The 17,972-nt window shown below is 44.2% G+C and overlaps 1 protein-coding gene across 2 annotated transcripts in view; it reads right to left on the bottom strand.

Annotated features, from left to right (window-relative positions):
* LOC138247452 (phospholipase A2 inhibitor NAI-like) overlaps positions 1-17,972 on the bottom strand; it is a 92,715-nt gene that overhangs the window by 23,685 nt on the left and 51,058 nt on the right. The gene's annotated exons all lie outside the window — the stretch shown is intronic.

Here is a 17,972-nt window from a genome sequence, read left to right as displayed (position 1 = left end):
ATAAGTAAATCAAATCAAATTAAATCATATCAAGCCACTTATAAAGCGTGGGGCTACTCTGCTTAGTGTCCCAGAGCTACAGGTCTGTAAACCGCCGGTATCGTAAAGGGGAAAAGATTAAAACACTCCATTAAAAAAACAAGTTTTCAAATTGCGTTTAAAAGATCCTGCGTCCTTCATTGCACGGAGGTATGGGGCAAAGAGTTCCAACCCCTGGTAGCCAAAGCAGATAAGGAGGAATCTCCCCATTCCTTCCCCTTAGTCTTAGGCACCGCTGTGAGCAATGCATCAGCAGAGATATACATTAAACAATGTTGGACTCCATGCAGAACCTTGTGGAACCCCAAACTTCAAGACTTTGGGATCGTACATAAGTGGCGGCATCCACACCGACTGCATATTTGTTGGTATTGTGGTATAACTCCAATAATCCATGCAAACAGCTTGGAGGTCCTCAGCCAGGGGAAGCCAGAGAAAGCTTGGTGTGTAATTTTAATGGTCATACTTATTTTGTGAGGGGATTGCTTAAATGTTATACTCGCAAGGTGGAGACACAAAAGAAAGTTTCAAAGGCTTCCTTCCACCCAAGGCCTTCCTCCTACACCCACCATCAAAGGATCCCACTCCTTTCAAGGACAAAACTAAGGGCCATATGTACGAACACTTTTTCCCATAGACACAGAATGGGTAAAAACCTTTGCTACATCTGGCCCTAAGAAACAAATTGAGAAACTTATCAGATCTTCCACACATAGAGACTAGCACAAACCCACCCCCTGGGGCTGTTCCTCTTTGTTTGAACCATGCATAAGGTGGAGGTGATCTTCGATTTATGTCTATGGATCTTTCCAGAAGGATGCATTCTGTATTCTAAAAATGTCTGTACAACATTAGGGAAAACTGGTGGGTCACACACCAAATCCCATCCTGCAACCACATGCTTTGTTCTGCTGGCCAATTAATGAAAGCTTTTCGACCCATCTATAAACAAAATAATGCAGTGGCCTGTGTGCACCATCCAGGAAATAGGGATTGATGGCAAAGCAGAACTTCTCCATAAAGTCGACATTTACCTAACCATCGATAAAAGAAAGTGGTTGATATAAGGGTCCTTCTTGCTGAATCAGGTGAGCTACTTTAGAGTCTCTCAGGGCCCCTCATTTGTGGTGTCCCTCAGTATCTCGGCACGCAGTGCTTCTCTGCGCACCTCAGTGATACCTCTGGATTCCACACACCACAGACTTCATCAACACGTATATCACAGCCTTAAAAGAGCACCAAAGTATATCAAAGTTAACAAATTTACAGCTGAGTAGTAAATCCCTTTTCTGCTCTTCTCAATACTCGCCTCTCCAGGAAATGAAAAGTAAAGGGATTTGTGCTTGTCTTCACTGTGAAATCTCACTGGGTCCAAAGCTAAAGACAATTATCAGTGCTTGGATTTGGCTGAATATTAGCTTTTTTGTTTATATCCGGGTCTCGTCAGATCCTTTTGGAAGACCTGATTGATTTGGAGGATCCTGCGTATCAGACTTGGCATTGAGTGGACTCAAACTTACCCTGGAGATTCACTTGGCTTATCAAGGTCTTAACGATCTTTCTCAGAGATTTTAGAGGATTCTGGGCTGTTTACTTTGTGGGTTATTCCAGGCTACAAGAGGAGGGTAATTCAGACTCCCACTTTCTTCTTTGGTTAGGATGAAGGATGAAGGGTTTGATAGATTAGGAATGTTTTTCATATACAAATTACTCGCATTTCAATTTTTATAATTTCATTTTTAAAATTTATTATATTAAATTTGAATTAATATTTAGTAGACTGCTACGCTAGATGAAAATGTTGCAGTTAGTAGTCTTTAGGATGCTAGCGTAATTTAAAGGTTTGTTTATATAAGGGCATGTAAGGATTATGAATCAGTTTGTGTGTTTCAGAGATTTTAGATTTTGCATTGTCATTGCATCTTAGTGGAGAGTCTTTTAGTTTAATTGAATTCTATTATTTAAGAAAACGGAACTGCTTAAAAAACATATATTGGTTGGAGTGGGCTTTGTACTCTTGGTTCACCAGCAGCAGTAAGGCTCCAGCATAGACCAGTGATTTACTGGCAGATAGCCGTCAACGCAACCCTCCCACTTCTCCGGTGTAAGATTTGAAGGTGCTACAGGAAATTCCAGGAGCAGATATTGGATGGCATTGGTGGTTTCGATGTAGAAATTCAGGCTGCGTCTGCTGCTGTGGGGAAGTGAGGTGCAGAAAGGGATGCCTCTGCCACCAGAGTGGTTAGAAGTTACTGCAGCAGGGGCCAGGCCAAGCTAAACATGAGCCATAGACACTTTGGGCACCATCATTGAACCCAATGCCATTCAGGTTAAGGGTGACATCTATTTATGTCTGGCTTTAGCCAAGACCTTTTGGCTTAAGTGAAATTACATATAATATACTTGCAGGGACTTCAGCCATCCCTCTTCATATCCATTGGTCTACTGTTGTGTCATTCACATTTTCATCCTCCCACAACAGACTACAGCATGGGGCAACGGGTCAGCCCACTTACGGCATTGGCTTACTGAACTGTGAGTGACAGCATTTCACCCTTGTACATGTAAACATCCACGTAAAAAGTAGGTCACTTCAGTGCCGGGAATGGTAGTCCAGTCTCCTGTTTCAAAAAGTGCTGGTGCTGACGTAAAAAGGTGCAGATCAGTTTATTGCCACTTCTCTCTCTTTTTCACTGCTGACGCTGTCCCACAATCACTTCTTGCCTGCTATCGCCATATTGCCATCTCTGCTTTGCTTGGCTCCGGGGTGGAATATGAGGCACGTTCATGTAATGACTGCAGGAAGTGGGGCCTTTTCCTAAGGCTAGTATATTGGCTTCTATGTCCAGCCTCAGAAGCAGGTGGTCTCTCACAATACTTCGAGCTCATTGCACTCGCTCGCCCTGGCTGGCTTGGCGCATGTCTCTTTCCGCCCTCTTCATCCTCTCATGTGGACCAGTGTGAGGAGGGGGCCCTGTGATGCTCTTTTCCAACTCTTCTTCCTCCTGTGTGCATGGGCATCATTTAGGGGTCATCAGGGTTCACAGCTGCAACTCCTGGCTTGCCCTTTGCTACCCCTGGCACTGCCTTTGCGACCCCTGGCACTGCCTGGCCTCAGGGGAGGCAAATTCAGTGTCGGGAACACAGGGACAGCTCGTTCTTATTGGCTCACTGTTTTCTGTCAATTTTGTATTACACTAATAGTGAATAACACATTATTCACTATTAGTGTTGTAAAAAATTGAGTATAATACAAAGTAATATGCCCTTCCATGGCATCAGAGGTAAGTAAAAAAATACTTTAAATGTATTTTGTCTGAGTGCTTGTGGGTGAGAGTGTGTTTATGTGAGAGAGAGATTGTAAGTGTGAATTTGTGTGTATGTGTGTGTGTGAGTGAAAGTGGAGGTTAAAGAGCAAGTGATGTCACTTCCGCTACAGCTGGCATAACACCCACACTTGGCCCGCTCCAATTTGTGCAATCCAACATATACATCCATCAATAAACTTATAACTGCAGTGTGTTTCTATTTTGTTGTGCGCATATTTGGCCACAGTTTTATTACATGCATGGAGTCTTATGTCTTATGTTACATCATTGACCTTGCAAATCACAGTTGTCCGTCATCAATTATAATGACAAGGTCATAAAACATTATTATAGTGTCATAACTCATTCTGAGTGCCATCCATCTTTCTTGATATGATCATAAATCACTGTCTGTAGGTGTTGATAAGTTCATACATCATCTTTGTCATGTACAAATCATTTTTCAAGATCATAAAATTTGCTGCATGACAGGTCATAACCATCAACGTTGCCATGTCCTAAATCATCTCCACCTTATATCACTCAAGTCCTTGTCGTTTGCTTGTCATACACGTTTTGTTGTTGAGGCCATCCTCCATGCCACTTTTGGGGTCATACATTTTTGTTGGTCTTTTGTTGGTGCTTTCTCTGATTGTGAGAGGGGTAGGCTCTTACTGGTGTTAGGGTCAACTCGCTACCTTGTCTGTACATTTTGTGCCTGCCAATCGGCGGGTCTGGGCTGTGAGTGCCATGCTCCGCTTACTCCCCTATTGGCATGCCTACCCTGCCATAAGGCATCTGAAGGTAAGTGGCCTTCCTCTGGCACACCGCCCTCCGGTGTGCCTCCCTTACCATCCAACATACCCCTTTTGCCACCACTAGCTTTCCCTCTTAGCCCTGTGGCAATGCTGGTGTTCTGGTGTGGGTGGGTCTTGACTTTCCTTGTGCTGCCCCTACCTCATGAATGTCCCTTCTGCAGGGCAGCTCAGTCCTTTCAAACTCCCCCGTGCCCCAGCTGAGGTTGCGGTGGTGTTCCCCCATAGGGAGATTTGAATTGTTAATTGTCCTTACTCGGCCCTTATTAGCCCGGTGTCTTTGTGCCAAACTTTAGTGCACTTTTTACCCTCCTGAGGGGGAGCAGGATGCCTCTGCCCTTGTTATTTTGCTGATAAGGCAGCCAAAACCAGTCATTTCCGGGTCCCCGGCAGCTGTTAATGAGCCGGCCCCTAATGCCCCATTTTGGGGGCACCATCTGCCATTTCGGTGAATTTAAGTCCATGCTCGTGTGGGCTGCTGCAAGGAGAGGGCTCTACGAGGCGCTGTCAGGCTCTCTTCCCACTCTTGTTCCTCTCGGGTGGACTGTTGTGAGGAGAGAGCTCTGCCAGGTTCTTTTCTGCTCTTTTTCCTCTCATGTGGACCACTTTGAGCAGAGGTCTCCGCGAGGCTGTGATCTTTTCGCCTCTCATGATCTGCTGCAGAGAGAGGGATGTGTGAGGCTGGAAGGAGAGGGATCCGAGAGGCTCCTTCATGACCATGCTTCCTTTAATGTGGGAGCTGAAATGGCCTCAATCTGCCGTGTGCACAGAAGAGAATATTACATTGTCACGATAATGTGAAGCATCATTTTTTTGGGCCACGTTCGTGACATGAAAAATTGCTCCCCTGTAATGGTAACTACCATAAAACTAATGTTTTGATTTGCTAGGACAAACAAATAATATGTTTAAATAGGATGATACTTTCTTAGTGCACCAAAATATCTGTTCACTTAACATACTTACACTTTTCTATAATCAAATCAGGATTAGGCTAGCGGAACAACAAGCACTTCACTGTAGACAGCCTGCACAGACAACTTCCTGTCCTTATTTACGTTCACGGCAGGCCCTTCACTGGGTGCCTGGAGGTTAATGGACCCCGACGGGCAAAAACTTGAAACCACAGAGCCGACATTCACTATGTCCCGTTAAGATGCCTCATTAGTGAGTCATTTTTGTATATTAAATAGGGCTGAAAAGAGCATATTTGCTTTCTTAGCTGATTAAAAGTGACTTTACACTGCCTAATCCACACCAGGTTGGATTTTTTTTCCCTTTTCCTTTAAACCCCTTTAATTACTTAAAGAGAAAATCACATTTTTGCCTTAATCGCATTGTGTTAGTGATTATTATCACCATTTTTTAAATATTTTATTTATTGAGTTAGCAAATAGAATACGAACAAAGACATGAGGGAGAGTGAACGGTGAGAGGAAGTTGGCAAAGGCAAGCATATTAGATGTTTATACACAAAATAACACATCTGTGCATAAAGCTTAAGACAGGTATGAGCAGCAAGGGGGACAGGGCATGAGGGCGGGGCAAGGGGGAAATAAGGAGGAGCCTGGAAGCTGGAGGGGGGAGGTTAAGGGGAAGAGAGGGAAGAAGGCACTCAGGTCGTCAGCAGGGCAACTAACACCATGCTTGACTAAAGAATTTTTTTTCAATGCATTCCCCACAGATATATCGTGTCCAGCATTAACTTTCCACTCAAGGGCTCAGAGAAGGTCTCAGTGAGTCAGCAGTGTGCACACCCAAGCAAGCCACCGGGGGGGACCAAATGTCCTGAGGGAGCGATCCAGCCAGCATCGGGTTCCAGTAAGTTTGTCATTGTTCATGGCACTATGCCGCATCATCAAGGCATTCAGTTTTATGTGACACTTGGAGGCATCCCCAGCACATTGAAATTCTGCACTTTGCCAACAGTAAGAGTATGCTCACGAGTCCCCTTCCCCCATAAGGGCTATCCTTCACATAACCAAGCAATGCAATCAGTGGAGAGCAGGAGACCGCAGAGCCCACTAGCGCCTCAATAATATCAAACACTTCTGCGGGGCAGGACTCAGTGTAGAAAATCTGCCCGAGGATAGAACACCAGGGACAATGCGCATCTGCTCAAAGGCCCAGACTATTCAGGCCTGTGGGAATATAATATGATTATTATTAACATTTAGAAGGAGCCCTTATATTGCACTAAAAAGGTTCACTACTTCATAGTTTGAGAGTTATGAAATACTTATTCCAAATTTTAAAACTGAAAGGGATCCTTCACTGCTTTTCTTTAACTCATTGCTTAAATGTCTCGTTCTTCTGCTTTTTTTAAAAACAAATACTTACTTGTACATTTTCACAGAATATTTTCCTCACACACTACGCAGTCTTAAAACAAAGGGCCAACTAACAAGTCGCTCTTGTTTATTTCAGTGAGTTGCTTTCACTTCCTCACTGTTCATGAGCATCAGTGAAGTAAAAGATTGACAGCCAATGCCAGACCTATTAGTCTTGACAACACCCCTTTCTTCCTAGACTTAGAGGCCAAACCATTGTCATCTGGTGATCAAGGTTGTTAATTCCAGCCAGGAATGTGTATTGGTGTCTGGAGGTTAGATGAGTGGCAAAAACTGGCTGTGGGTCAGTTTTGGCTCAGTCAGCCCGAAAGTAATTGTTTATAAAGTTAGCAATAAACTAATTTAACCTTTAAATTATATTTTTACCCTACATAGAAAATAACTTTGAATGATTCCTCTTGCATTTTCAAAAAGGTGTGTCACAAATCGTTTAATCACATGTGGGCCTGCCTTATGGAAATTATAGCTGAACCAATACAGTGGAAACAGCTTTTAGGTATTTGGTCACTGTGAGGATACTCTATTTCAAACATATAGTATGCCACTTTTTATATATTAAGCATATATTAGGTAACCTTCCATGTGGGCTTTCAAAGCACACTTCAGGGTGATTTATTATTAATATGTATAAAAATAGGCTTTCATAAATGACCAAGGCACTGCAACTGTCATTTGTATTGCAATGCCTTTAAACTATGGCACACCCAGTGCACAGTGGTACTGTTCCAAGCCACATATTTTTGTCATATAGATGGGTAGTACACACTGCAGCTCATGAACGACATTTAATTTTAATGCCATGGGTGCATTTCTAAGCTATTTACTAAAGCATTTGAAGGAACTGAATAATCCAAAAGGGGTAATGTAAAGCAAAGTACATGTTTTAAGGGGAAAGAACAGGAGCATCTATTGTTTAACAGTGGCATAGTTCACAAAGTCCTACAGCCTGCAAAATCAGACAAAAATGGGAAGACTATACAAACAATTATGTGTTTTCCTAAACTCAGTAAATCAGAAATAAATGAAAAATCAGATATTAACACTATTTTTAAAAAGAAAATATAGTTTCAATGATTTTGTTTGAAAAGAAAATGTAGTTTCAATCACTTTACTCATTATAGGCTTTATTTTCTTCCCTTTACCTACATAATCAGCAATACCACTGCAACCAGCGCAACACTCAACCTTCTGTGTAGGTTTTTCAACACTGGTGACAAACTCCAGCCTTTTATAATCTACCTCGACGTTTAACACAAACCTAGCAATCAGCTGTAAAATGTCTTCCTGGACTCAAGGTGGCTCATCCCGGCTAATCAATGCACTTATGCACTCACACCAGAGGTGGATGATGTGCCTTGCTTTTTAATTTTACAAAAACAGTATTCACATTGTTTTTTAAAACAACTGTCCATGAGCAGACCTTGAGTTGCATTGGCCGAAAGTGAAGGGAAGGAAATCTCATGGCGTAGACGCTGGAAGTAAAGGTGGTTGGGGGTGCTGCATGAGCCCTAGAGATAGCCATGATGAAGTTCAGAAGGTGAATGAGTGATAAAGATGCCTTTAAATTATTTTTGTCTTTATCTTGTCATGTTATCTGGGCATGCAAAGACAAAGGTCACATGTCAGGGTATGTCCTCTGACAAATTGGTGCTTATTCCAAACTGATGTTTACTTTTATTTCTCTAACTAAAAAGTGAGAGGATTTTGTAAAAGGTACCTAGCTGACAATCTTAGTGGGGCACAGGAAGTGAAAGGAAAGGCTGTATAATGACAGTTTGTTTCCCTACACACAACAGCATTTAAATACCTGTACATGAAATATACACATATCAAAATATATCAGCAACTAGAAAAGCTCAAATGAAGCAATTTTTTTTGCAAATCTGATGTGTGATGGAAACAAAAATGTTAATAAGATCAAAACAAATGAAACACTTTACTTAGGGCCTCATACCGAATGCCGCAGTGGTGGTCGGACAGCCGCACTGCAGGCTGTCTGACTGCCACATTATGACCCTAGTGGTTGGACCGCTAGGAGACTGCCATCTCTGCCAGGAACATGGATCCTGACGGGCTGACGGTGGTGGTGGTCATGAGTCAAGTTTCCGCCAGCCTTTTAATGGAGGGGACCCAGCCATAAAAAGGCTGGCGAAAACCCAGTGCTTGGGGGCCCCCCTGAACAACACTCTCGGAATGCGCACTGTCTGCCACAGCAAACAGTGCACATTCCTAGGGCGCTGGGGGGCACCCTCTGTGTGACAACATTTCTCTTTCCTTCTGCTGGTTAACTGTGAGCTGCCTAGCGCCAATGCAGGCCTCCCTGTACCATAGTGTAAGGGTGCCTGTGTTACAGAGCAGGTTGTTTTTATGCAGGAAGGAACACAAACGCAATCCTTAGACACATTTTCCTCTTTTTGTGTGCAGAATGGCACAGTCTGGTACTCTGGATTCACAAACATTCAATACATCTGTCTTCCAAAGGACCCGATACATGCTTCCAGATGGCAGTGAGGTCTACTACAGATTAACCTAACCTAACAACCAGCGTGATAAAGTGGAGAAAGACAGACATTTGCAACAAAGACGAAAAGAGGTGTGGGATTTATTTGTTAAAAGACTAGGTATAGGAGATGCACTTATGTAGGGTATGGGAGGGGAGGCTGTGGGTGGCGTATTTGCGTAATGCAGCCAGGAAGCTGGCTGATCAGTACTGGAGCAGGAAGTCTTCTAGTAGAGGCAGTTGTACAATGCTGGTTGATGGGTGGTAGTAACTGCAAAACACCAGCTGGTTCAGGAGGCAGTTACATACATACTACATGATGCAGATGTGTGTACGGTCCTATCTGAAGCTAGTAACACACATAATACTAGCAGATGGAAGAGGCTTCACAATGTTGGTGAATAGGAGCTGAGCAGTGCTGGCTCTTGCAAATGCATTGCACTGGCTGATATGGGCCGGAATAGTACTGGGAGAGGAGCAGCCAAATAATGTCTATTGGTGGTCGTGTAATATTAGCTAATGGGGTCGTCACAGTACTGGTTAAAGATGGCATCATGAGGACGCAAGCCACTTAGGCACGGTCGCCTCAGGGCTCCAGGCTTAGCCCTACACTGTTTAGTGTGTATATAGCCTCTTTAGCCACTTAAATTTCACCTCTCCTGAGTCCAATGCTTTCCCTATTGTTGCACCAACTGGAGTGGGAATAGTACATTTTAACCTTCCCAAGTCCACCACTTTACCTACTGTTGCACAGGCATTGGAGTGGGAATAGTAAATGTTACCCATCCGGTGCTGAACGTGAGTCCTATGGCATTAGCGTGGTATTATATGTGGACGACCTGCATTTCTATAGAAAGACTGCCAGCATGAACATGGCGGTGTTTACCGCCGTGTTCATAATGATCCCCTATGTCAGTGAACCAGTTTCAACCAGCCTATCCCTGTGGTAAGATGGCTTTAAAGGTGTCCTACACAGCACCACTCAAAAGGACCATCTGCGGGTAGTCCACATATAATACCACGCTAATGCCATAGGACTCACGTTCAGCACCGGATGGGTAACATTTACTATTCCCACTCCAGTGTCTGTGCAACAGTAGGTAAAGTATTGGACTCAGGAGAGATGAAATTTACTCTTCCCACTCCACTCTGTGCACGGTGGGGAAAGCATTGGATAAAGAATGGTTAAATGTTACGATTCCCACTCCAGTCGGTGCAAAAGTAGGGAAAGCGTTAGACTCAGGAGGGGTAAAATGTACTCTTCCCACTCCAGTCTGTACAACAGTGGGGAAAGGGTTGGACACCAAAGGGTTAACATTTTACGAGTCCCACTCCAGCTGGTGCAACAGCAGGGAAACGTTGGACTAAAGAGGGGCAAAATGTATTAATCCTGCTACAGTTGGTACAACAGTAGGGAAAGCATTGCACTCAGGAGGGGTCAAATTTAGTATTCCCACTCCAATATGTGCAACAGTAGGGTAAGCGTTGGACTCAGAATAAATAACATATTTTAACAACTCTATTAACTACAATGCAGCTTTTAATAATTATTATCAAATAAAACAAATATTAGTAATATAAAGCAATGGAAATAAAAAAGTATAGCACAATTCGCAAATTAACTCATAAAATACAGTTTTTAATAAATTATATAAAAAAAAATGAAAATGTATGATTACTTAAATAACCTCCCACCCTATTCCTATACGAGCTAAACAATACACACTAAACATATAACTTAACAAATATGCTATTTTCACAATTCATTTAATAATAAATTAATAATTATCAATTATTTATTTCTTAAATAACTTTCCACACTTTACCCCTACAAACCCAACAACCCGCACCTGAAATATAACTTTAAAATATAATAATTACACAATTTACATAATTAATTTTTATTAATAGTAATTAAAAAGTAATTTAATTATAATTCAGTGACTTGGCCACCCTTTACCCCTACAATCGCCACAACCCCCACCTAAAATATAGCAATTCATTTATTTCACAATTTACATAATGAATTATCAATTAAATAATAAATATTATTAATATTAAATATTGTTTTATTATAATTGATTAACTTCCCATCTTTCACTCCTAAAAAGCCAAAACCCGAAGCGAAAACATAACTTACAAAAAACATTAATTACACAGTATACACAATTAGTTATCCATTAAATAATTAATAATTAAAATGAATTGTTAATTCATTTTAATTAATTAACTTCCCAACCTTTACCCCTACAAAGCCCACAACCTGCACACAACACATAACTTAAAAACTACATTAATTGAACACTTTACATAATTAATTATCAAATAAATAATTGATATACTTAATTATTTATCATGAATCTACTTCCTACCCTGTACCCCTTCTAACACCACAACCTGCTACAACACTAAATTACAATTCATAATTAAATGTAAAAACAACTACAAATGTGCAAACTATATTTAAAAAGATAACAATAAACATACAAAACATTTATCTTATATGAATTAAGACAAATACTATAATACATAAAGATGATAAAACAACATATTCTTTACAATGATATTTTTGTAAAATATATTAACATAGATATGTTTATCATCAATAATACTTACCTTTGAAAATCAATCTTTTTGTCAACGATATTCCTGCATCATATTGTGTATCACTATATTAAAAACTTGATATTTGTGTGCCCATATATTTTTAACTCAATATTTTGTCAGAATACCATGAAACCTAGGGCCTGATTTAGAGTTTGGCGGAAGGGTTTACTCCATTACAAATGTGACAGATATGCCGTCCACCATATCACAATTCCGTTTTAGCTTATGGATCTTTTAATACGGCAGACAGTGTGTCGGTCACATTTGTGACAAAGTAACCTTTCCGCTAAACTCTAAGGACCATATGTACAAACACATTTTCCCATAGACTCAGAATGGGAAAAACTGTTCGATACATCTGTCCCTAAATCAGGCCCAGAGTCACCTAAAATGCAATTCAGAAAAGACTGAAGTCTTGATCTTCAGAAATGCACCGGAGTACTGGTCCCATGAATGGTGGCTTGCAGGAGAGGCCACTTCCCTTTTGTCATCAACAGTTGTTGTGAAGTTTGACAATGATAGATCCTTCTATGTTTTGCCTACTATGGTCGCTTGAGACATTTTTGGAACTTTTACCCTTGACACTTGCAGTGCAGTACAGAGATGTCATGTAGGGGTTGCCAGGTTCGCAGCTGTGGCTCCTGGATTGTCCCTTGTGACCCTTGGCACTTCCCTTGCAACCCCTACCCTCAGAGGAAGTTGGTGAATTGACATCCATGACACAGCAGTTCATACTCTGATCATGTTGAGTTTAGGCTATGCAAATAGTCTGTACTTAGGCCTACTGGACAACTCCACTGGTTGCCAGTACAAAAACGAATCTGTTTTAAAAAGCTGTGGTGCTTGCCCACAGAGGATTTTTCAACTCTAGTCCCAAAGTTCTCACAGAGAAGCTTCAGCATTAAAACCCATCTGTTTGACAAATCTTCATAAAGCTTTCCAAAAGAAGTTCATCCACCGTTTGCTCCTTACCAAAAGATTTCAGTGTGAACCATTGAGCAGGGTCTAAGAAAAGTGGGAGTCCCAAAACACTGTTTTCCCAAGAATTTTCCATAGGAAAAAACAGGCCACCGTACAGCCAAAACAGCTAAACAAAATCACTCCAAATTTGGTAGATAGCTAGATCTTTACCCAAAAAAACTACTTTTTGTGATTTGTTGTAATCTGTTCAAGTGATTAAGGTTCAAAATGTATAGATATATTGGCAGTTGATCATGCAAGACTCCTTCAGGAGTACTGCAGCACCACAAATTAAAGAATTGGAGCGATCATTTTTTTTGGGGCCTCATCAGAATACCATGGAACTTCAAAGGTATCAAATGTGGCCCCCACATGTCCTCCCCTGGAAGTCCCACAGGAGTCCTGCGGAAATTCTACATGAGCAAAAAAAAATTGAAAACAATAAGAGCATGGGGTTTGTTGCTGGATGGTTGATGGCCATATGAGGAGGTTACACCAATGGATTGAGTGCAGAGCCTGGCTGTAGGCCAGGCCCTACCCTCAACCCTGCCCCCATGTTTGTGTACCTGTGCATTTGGCCAGCATTGTTTCAGTATTGATTGGGGTTGATTATGCAGCATTCGAGAAAGGTAGAATTCAAGAGGACAACAATATAGGTGACTGAATTAATATTGTTTTAATGTAAAGTTTATCAATAATGTGGTTAGATAAAAAAATCTACTCTGCTCCAATAGTTATGTTACAGGAAAGTCACATAATGTCACTCCATCATGATAGGGCAGATGTGGGGTTAATCTTATGCTTCAGAGCAGAGGAGAGTGTCACTTGACATTACACCCTTCTTCCCATTACAGTTGAAGGGGGCAGATATGTAAGTCCCCTATAGTGAGATTAATGCTCATGTTAAATGTGTATGCACCCAATTTTGATAATATAGATATTTATACTGCACTTAAAGAGGTTCTATGCAAAGATTAAATATATTGTGGATCGGGGATTGTAAACTCTGTGCTTGACCCACTGACCCACTATTGGATAGTTCTAGAGGCATTGATAGTCCATTAAGTAGAGTAGAGCTTTGTGTAAATTGAACATTGGAATGGAGACAATGAGGCTAATAGTAGTTTGGACAACAACAGGAAAGAGAGGGAATTCCTTTTATACCCTTCCCACATGAGTCATACTTCTGAACAGATTATTCTTGAAGGTACCTAGTTAGGAAGAATGTTATCTGATCATGTGCTTATGTTGAAGTGTAGACTGAGTGGACCTGTGGTGCAGATGCCTACTTGGCCATGGGCACCTGCAGACACTTAGGGGCATATTTATACTCTGTTTGCACCGAATGCGCACATTCGGCGCAAACTGTGCACCATATTTAAACTTTCACGCTTGATCCTGCGGACGTCAAAATTCCTCCGTGTGCGTCATTTTTTGGATGCAGGAAACTGCCTTACGTTAATGACATGCAAGGTAGGCGTTCCCGCCCAAAACATGACTTTAAAGCCTGTGCGCCTTATTTATACGCCTGCATCATTTTGACGCACAGGAGGGGGCAGGCCTTAAAAACGGCGCACAGCCTAATGTGTGCCGTTTTTTAACGCCTGGGTGAGGGCAGCCGTTAAGGGACCTGTGGGCTCACTTCCATGGTCTCTGACCATGGAAGGAGTCCAGATATGCCCTTCCCTGCCCCCAGGGACACCCCCTGCCACCCTCGCCCACCCCTGGAGGACACCCATGGATGGGGGGACCCATCTCAGGTAAGTACAGGTAAGTTGAGGTAAGTATTTTTTAATTTTTTTAAAGTGGCTTTAGGGGGGCCATATTTGGGCCTCCTACATGCCACTGTGCCCAATGGCCATGCCCAGGGGACAGTAGTCCCCTGGGCATGGCCATTGGCCAAGGGGGCATGACTCCTGTCTTTGCTAAGATAGAAGTCATTTCAATGGGGGTTGTGCATAAAAAAATGGCGCAAGTCCGGTTTGAGGCATGATTTTTGCCTCAAACCTGACTTGCGCCATTTTTTTACGCACAACCCCCATTTTCCCCTACGACGGCGCTGCCTGGTTTGAGTCATTTTTTTTTACTCAGACCAGTCCGCAGCTCAGGCACATGTCATTCCTTAAATAAGGCGCCCGCATGGCGTGTAGGAATGGTGTTTGCCGGCGGTAACATTTTTGAGGCAAACCAGCGCTGGTTTGCGTCAAAAAGTATAAATATGGGCCTTATTTCTATAAGTAGATTGGGAGGGCTACAGACAATTTGTTGATCTCAACAAGGGGTCCGTGGTTTCTAAGACAGTCCTTCGGGAGGCATTCAAAGACCCCATCATAGTTAAATATATGAACATGTCCTTTAGACTCAGGAACGAACTTCCCAACCAATGTGAGACTGAGCTAATAAAGACAGGAAAAGGGAACAGTCATAATGCAGCCAAAAATGAAATGTCAAAGCAAAAGAAACAAGAATCAATGGAACGGCTACAGACAATATACAGGCAACAGGATGATGGAAAAACAGAACAAACGCTGGCCTGGCTTTTTAACAGGTAAAAAGGTGGCAACTCCTCCTTGAACTCAGTGAAAACACCCAGGGCAGATGGGCTTCCCATAGAATAAAACATACTCTAATCTGTGGTCTCCAAGCTGGTATAATTGCAAAAAGAAGTACTGGAGGTTAGGGTCGCTATAGAGCGAGGGGGATTCACCTCCAGGGATTCAAACAAAGAACAACGGAGGGCAGTGAACTCTCCTACGACATTGGAGGGCAAGAAACACCCCTACAACACTGGAGGACAGTGAAAACACCTGTATACTGAAGGGCACTGAATGCTCTTACAATACTAGAGGGCAGGAAATGCCCCTACAACATTGGAGGACAGTGGCCGCCCCTGAAACACTGGAGATCAGTGACCACCCCTGCAACACTGAAGGGCAGTGACCACTCCTGCAAGACTGGAGGGCAGTGAATGCCCCAGCAACACTGAAGGACAGTGACCACCCCTGCAGCACTGGAGGACAATGACCACCCCTGGAACACAAGAGGGAAATGACCACACCTAGAACACTGGAGGGCAGTGAACATCCCTACAATGCTGGAGGGTAGGGACCACCCTACAACACTGGAGGGCAGTGAACGCCACCACAACACTGGAGGGCGGTGACTGCACCTATAACATTGAAGGGCAGTGACTGCCCCTACAAAATTGGAGGGCAGTGAACACCCCTACAACACTGGATGGCAGTGTCCACCCCTGCAACACTGGAGGGCAGTGAATGCCTTTGCAACACTGGAGGGCAGTGACCACCCCTGAAACACTGGAGGCCAGTGACCACCCGTGCAACACTGATGGGTAGTGAACACCCCTGCAACACTGGAGGGCAGTAAACCCCCCTACAACACTGGAGGGTAGGGACCACCCCTACAAGTCTGGAGGGCAGTGATCACCCTTCAACACTGAAGGATTGTGAATGCCACTACAACACTGGAGCGCCTTGACCGCCCCTACAACACTTGAGGGCAGTGAATGTCCCTGCACGACTGGAGGGCAGTGACCCCCCTTGCAACACTGGAGGGCTGTGACTGCCTCTACAACACTGGAGGGCAGTGACTACACCTACAACACTGGAGGGCAGTGACCGCCTGAAACACTGGAGAGCAGTGACCTCCCCTACAGCATTGGAGGGCAGTGACTGCCCCACAACACTGGAAGGCAGTGAACACCCCTGCAACACTGGAGGGTAGGGACCAACCCACAACACTGGAGGCAATGACCGCCACCAAAACACTGGAGGACAGTGACCACCCCTACAACACTGGAGGACAGTGACTGCCCCTACAACATTGGAAGGATGTGAAGGCCACTACACCACTGGAGGACAGTGACTGCACCTGCAACACTGGCGGGCAGTGAATGACCCTGCAACACTGGAGGGCAGGGACCACCCTTACAACACTGGAGGACAGTGACCGCCACTATAACACTGGAGGGCAGTGAAAGGCCCCTGCAGCACTGAAGGGTACAGAACCCCCCTACAAGACTGAAGGGCAGTAAATGTCACCACAACACCGGAGGGGAGTGACCACCCCTCCAACACTGACGGGCAGTGACCACCCCAAAAACACTGGAGGGCTGTGAGCGTGACTACAACACTGAAGGACAGTGACTGCCCTACAACACTGGAGGGCAGTGACTGTCCCTACAACACTGGAGGGCAGTGAACGCCCATACAATACTAGAGGGCAATAAACACCACTGTCACACAGGAGGGCAGTAAACACCACTATCACAGAGGAGTACAGTGACCACCCCTGCAGCACTAGAAGGCATTGATCGCCCCTGCAACACTGGAGGGCTGTGGCTGCCCCTACAACATTGGGGGGCAGTGAACGTCCCATAACCCTGGAGGGCAGTGATCGCCCTGCAACACTGAAGAGCCGTGAATGCCGCACCAACACTGGAGAGCAGTGAACGCCCCTACAACACTGGAGGGCTATGAACACTCCTACAACATTGTAGGGCTGTGAATGCCATTACAACCCTGTAGGGCTGTGGCTGTCCCTGCAACACTGTAGGACAGGAACAACCCCTACAACAGTGGAGTGCAGTGAAAGCTCTTGCAACACTGAATGGCAGTAAATGCCCCTGCAACACTGGAGGGTAGGGACCTCCATTACAACACTGGAGGGCACTGAACGCCACCACAACACCGGAGGGCAGTGACCGCCCCTACAACACTGGAGGGTAGTGACTGCCCTACAACACTGGAGGGCAATGACCACCCTACAACACTGGAGGGCAGTGAACACTCCTATAACACTGGAGGGCAGTGATCACCCTACAATACTGGAGAGCAGTGAACACCCCTCCCACACTGGAGGGCAGCGACCGCCTCTACAACACCGAAAGGCAGTGACCACCCCTACAACTCTGGTGGGTTGTGAACACCACTACCACACTGGAGGACAGTGACCACCCACTGTCCACCCATCGTCCCTGCAACACTGGAGGGTAGGAACCACCACTACAACATTGAAGGGCATTGAACGCCGTTGCAACGCTGGGGGGCAGTGACTGCACCTACAACACTGGCGGATACTGACTGCCCTACGACACTGGAGGGCAGTGATCGCCCTACAACACTGGAGGGCAGTGAACACTCCTATAACACTGGAGGGCAGTGAGCACCCCTCCAGCACTGGAGGGCAGCAGTGTCCGCCCCTACAAAACTGACGGGTTGTGAACACCACTACCATTCTGGGGTACAGTGACCACCCCACCAGCACTGGAGGGCAGTGGCTGCCCCTGCAACATTGGAGGGCTGTGACTGCCCCTACAACACGGGAGGGCAGTGAATACCCCATAACACTAGAGGACACTGATCGCCCTATA

The sequence above is a fragment of the Pleurodeles waltl genome, chromosome 7 (genome assembly GCF_031143425.1).
Source record: "Pleurodeles waltl isolate 20211129_DDA chromosome 7, aPleWal1.hap1.20221129, whole genome shotgun sequence".
Classification (NCBI taxonomy): Eukaryota; Metazoa; Chordata; class Amphibia; order Caudata; family Salamandridae; genus Pleurodeles; species Pleurodeles waltl.
This window is presented reverse-complemented; position numbering and strand designations above follow the sequence as displayed.